Here is a 5290-nt window from a genome sequence, read left to right on the forward strand (position 1 = left end):
ACCTGCCAGGTGATGTCAGGGCTTATGTGCAGGGAGCTCTTGCTGCAGCAAGTACATACTGTTTGCATTTATGTCAATATAGGTAATATCTGTGTGTTCTATGCATTAACATCTGTGTGTGGTCACACATGTCCTTCGATGTGAACACACACACAGAGCACATGGACACATTTCTCTCTCTCTCTCTCTGCAGCTCATTACTGCAGGACCAGGTAAGGTTTAAATGACCTCTTCCAGGCTCTGCTTTTCCCTCCCCATTGTGCTGCCCTGAATGGTTCCCTTCTCTCCACACAGAGCAGCAGCTGTTGAGCTCTGGGTCTTTTATGTCAAGTTGTGGGAAAGCTTTTGTGACACCGTTTCACATGTTCTCCTCAAAGCCTGTGGATTATCTTTGAGCCCATGTAATGCCACCTCTGAAACCAATCCTGCACTCTGTGCATCCCTCTTGGGGAGATTCCCTGGAACAGAAACTCCCAAGCTGTAACTCCTTTTCGAGCTCGTTAATTGAGTGCATGGAGAAGAAAGTGCCAGTCCCATGATCAGCAGGGCCACAGGTGGTTTTGCTACAGACACTTGTTGTTTTCCTCTTGTTTCTCCACTCAATAGCCAGAGAATTACCAATTTAACTCCATAGGAACAGTCATGCCAGCCTTACCCTCCTTGCTCTTGGTAGTGGCTATGCACTGGCACAATTTAGGGGTCAGGGCTCATGATTTCCTCTCTGTTAGTATCCAGCCTGACCCAGAGCCTGAAACTGAGCAAGTTGAGTGTGAAATAATCTTCTGTACCCTGGAGATATAGGGGCAGGAGGTCCCACAGGTTCAAACTGTGTGTGATAATAAGAACTACAATATTCCATGTATTAATGTGAGATGAATGTAGCAAAATCTCCCCTGGATGGTAAATCCACTGAGATTCCTTTTTCCTCACTCTGAATCTTAAAGCATCTGAAATAAAAACATGTATTTAAAAGAGCTTTTTACTTTCTCTTTGGTTTCACAGTCTCTGAAGGGGAAAAAAAACGGCCAATTATGGACCATTTTGGAAATGTTCAGATTAGATGCCCAAAATGGATGGTTGGAAATCCTAAAGAAAGCGATAACAAAGATTCCTCTGGATTAGTTTGCAGAGTCTGTGGAAACTAAGGAGAATGAATCCTGAATTACACACCTGGCTCCAAACACACCACATGGCACAGAAAAATCCTTAGGATCCCCAAATCCTGGGGCTGGGTGTTTGAAACAGGGCACTGAATCCCTGCCAGATGTTAGCCCTTCAGGAGGACTTCAAGATGCTGCTGCTTTCCCAGGTTTGGAGATGTGCTCCTGCTCCCACTGCTCCCCTCCCTCCCCGAGCAGCCCAGATGGCCTTTTGGGAGCAGCGTTTCCCACTGAACACAAAGCAGAGCCAAGCACCGTTGCTAATGTGGTTTGTAGCTGGGCACACTTCCTTTGTGGCAGCAGGGAGTGTGGCTGAGGAACAGTGTGGGAAACTTGGGAGTACACAAACTTCTACAGCCTTATGGCTCTAAGGCATTTGGAGAGGAGAAAGGCTTGGGAGCAGGGACAGAGAGGAACTGGGAATGGGAAAAGCAGCAAAACAGAGGATAGTTAGTTAGCTCTGAGTCCTACAGAGCATCCTGAGGTGGAAAATGGAATGGGCCTAATTTCCAATCCCAAGGGCCTGGCTGGGATCCTCACTGAGGCTAAGAGGCCTCCTGGCTCTTCCCTGCATTTCCTCCCAGTCCTTCCCTCTTATTTCTTCCCAGCTTTTCCCTGCATTTCCTCCCTGCCCTTCCCTGCAATTCCTCCCAGTCCTTCCCTCTTATTTCCTCCCATCTTTTCCCTGCATTTTCTCACAGTCCTTCCCTCTTATTTCCTCCCAGCTTTTCCCTGCATTTTCTCACAGTCCTTCCCTGCCATTTTCTCCCAGTCCTTCTTTGCATTTCCTCCCAGCTTTTCCCTGCATTTTCTCACAGTCCTTCCCTGCCATTTTCTCCCAGTCCTTCTTTGCATTTCCTCCCAGCTTTTCCCTGCATTTTCTCACAGTCCTTCCCTGCCATTTTCTCCCAGTCCTTCTTTGCATTTCCTCCCAGCTTTTCCCTGCATTTTCTCACAGTCCTTCCCTGCCATTTTCTCCCAGTCCTTCTTTGCATTTCCTCCCAGCTTTTCCCTGCATTTTCTCACAGTCCTTCCCTGCCATTTTCTCCCAGTCCTTCTTTGCATTTCCTCCCAGCTTTTCCCTGCATTTTCTCACAGTCCTTCCCTGCCATTTTCTCCCAGTCCTTCTTTGCATTTCCTCCCAGCTTTTCCCTGCATTTTCTCACAGTCCTTCCCTGCCATTTTCTCCCAGTCCTTCTTTGCATTTCCTCCCAGCTTTTCCCTGCATTTTCTCACAGTCCTTCCCTGCCATTTTCTCCCAGTCCTTCTTTGCATTTCCTCCCAGCTTTTCCCTGCATTTTCTCACAGTCCTTCCCTGCCATTTTCTCCCAGTCCTTCTTTGCATTTCCTCCCAGCTTTTCCCTGCATTTTCTCACAGTCCTTCCCTGCCATTTTCTCCCAGTCCTTCTTTGCATTTCCTCCCAGCTTTTCCCTGCATTTTCTCACAGTCCTTCCCTGCCATTTTCTCCCAGTCCTTCTTTGCATTTCCTCCCAGCTTTTCCCTGCATTTTCTCACAGTCCTTCCCTGCCATTTTCTCCCAGTCCTTCTTTGCATTTCCTCCCAGCTTTTCCCTGCATTTTCTCACAGTCCTTCCCTGCCATTTTCTCCCAGTCCTTCTTTGCATTTCCTCCCAGCTTTTCCCTGCATTTTCTCACAGTCCTTCCCTGCCATTTTCTCCCAGTCCTTCTTTGCATTTCCTCCCAGCTTTTCCCTGCATTTTCTCACAGTCCTTCCCTGCCATTTTCTCCCAGTCCTTCTTTGCATTTCCTCCCAGCTTTTCCCTGCATTTTCTCACAGTCCTTCCCTGCCATTTTCTCCCAGTCCTTCTTTGCATTTCCTCCCAGCTTTTCCCTGCATTTTCTCACAGTCCTTCCCTGCCATTTTCTCCCAGTCCTTCTTTGCATTTCCTCCCAGCTTTTCCCTGCATTTCCTCTCAACCCTTTCCTGCATTTCCTCCCAGTTTTTCCCTGCATTCTCTACCAATCCTTCCTTGCATTTCCTCCCACCTCTTCCCTGCATTTCCTCCTGGCCCTCCCTTGCATTTCCCCCAGCTCCCAGCCCTTCCCTGCCCTGCAGTTTGCCTGGTGTGATTTCCGCCTGCCTGCACAGCTTCCTTCCCTTTTCCTCAGGGTTTACTCTCCCTCTGGGCAGTTTTGCTAATCTGATTTTTCGATCTGTCACTCCTCTCCTGTGCCTGTCACGGGCAGATGTGGCTGGAGGACAGGAGTGTCTCACAGACGTGGTGAGTGTGGAGTTCCCTCCAGTTTCCCACACTGCTCTCCCATTCAGGGCATTCAGGCAGGGGATAAAGGAAGTGTGCCATGCTACAAGCTGAATTAGAAATGGTGTTTGACTTCCCTTTGTACTCCACAGAAACCTTGCTCTGGGCAGACCATCTGCATAGCCCTCACCGTGGAGAAAACCATTGATCAAGGCCTGTCAGCCCAGCTGGGGGAACTTGGGAAAGTAATTCCTTGTGCCACTTCAGTTCTTTAGGGCTTAACATCTGGCTGGAGGGGGAGGCGACAGTTGATGGTTTAACAGTCCTGCTTCCTTTCAAGTTTGGGATGCTGTTTTGATCCCAGATAAGCCTTTCTGAAATCCTGATTTTAATAACATGGAAAGCATCCAGAAGAGTAGGAATAATGCACTGGCTTTGCATTTTGGAAGTGCTTTGCAAAGGGCAGCTAATGAATTCCCAGCGACCTCCTCCGTGAGATGAGGATGTATTATTGGCAATGTTTGACAAAAGCAGGAAAATGAGGCAGAGAGGAGAAAAAAACAAGGTTTCAAGGTTTCAAACAGCCTACAGGTCGCAGAGCTTCTGTGGCCAAGTGGCTGTTTGAGACATCTGGTTTGCAAAGATGCTCAGCTCCCACGTTTGTTTTAATTAGCTTTGGCATCTCTGAAAGGACACAGATCCCTTGCCTGTGGGAGAACCTGGATTACCAGCCTGAACCACACTCACAGCCACACACCACCTCGATAAGGAGACATCAAAGTTCTTGACACCCAAGTTCAGCAGTGAAGTTTGAAAATGCTACTTAGTATGATTTGTTTAAGCCCATGAAATGGCTGAAAAGGAAGATACACTCAGATCCCTGAGCAGGAAATACTTAGTGGTCTATTCAACAGAAAACAGCTTGATGTCTCCAGAAAGTATGTAAGTTTTAGTTTGTTTAGTCATTCTCCTGCAGAGCTGCAGCTGTCCTCAGTCCCTGAGCAGGTCTGTCTTCAGCACCATGGAATTCCACTCAGCTGCCTCCCAGCCCCTGTGGTTATCCCAGGCTGGGAGCTCCTCAGAAGAGAGGATGCAGTGTACCCTGAATTCCATGGACTCCTGAATTTATAAGGGAAAATTGCCTTGCTCTGTGGATGGTGCTGAGGGCACCCAGCTCTGCCCTTGCTTGTGCCCCTCTGCAGCCTTTGTCTGGCACAGAACCAGGTTAACCACCTCCTGAACAACCATTCTTGCCCACAAGGCAGGTGCCTGATTTTATCAGACACAGTCTCTCCATTCTGCTGTAGCTGAGCATGGCAAACATGCTCCTCAGCCCTCCAAACCCACCTGCCTGGCAGGGCAGGACCTGCCACAAGCCCCAAGACACTTTCCCCAAACACATGTTGTGCTCACTACCAGCAGCCAAGCATGAGAAAGTGGCTTCCAGTGGGAGCTTACACCCCAAAACTCAGGCTGAGCTCAAGGGAAGGGGAGAAATCTGCTGGGGCAGAAGGGAGAGAGTTGGTTTCAAGTTACAAACTAGTTCCCAAGGTAGGGAGAATCAAACAAGGCTCTGGGGACACCAGGGAAGCCTCTGGCTGTTATCTCCCCTCTCCACCACTGCCCCAGCTGGAGTCTGAGTGATTAAATATCTGCCACATGCAGATGGGATTAATTGCTGCTCCTGCAAAGGGCAGAGGTGTCTGTCCTTCTATCTGGCACGGACACACCACTCCCTTCTCATCAGTGTCAGCAGGTGGTTGCTGCAGCCAGACCTCAGGAGCCACATTCCAGTTCTCAACCTGCTCCTCTGAAATGTCCTCTGCAGGATACCTGCTCCTTGCCAAAAGGCTTGGCAGCACTCTGTGCTAAGCCTTGTGACTTTTATCAGGAGACTCATAGTACTCG

The sequence above is a fragment of the Acanthisitta chloris genome, unplaced genomic scaffold, assembly GCF_000695815.1.
Source record: "Acanthisitta chloris isolate BGI_N310 unplaced genomic scaffold, ASM69581v1 scaffold22574, whole genome shotgun sequence".
Taxonomy (NCBI): Eukaryota; Metazoa; Chordata; class Aves; order Passeriformes; family Acanthisittidae; genus Acanthisitta; species Acanthisitta chloris.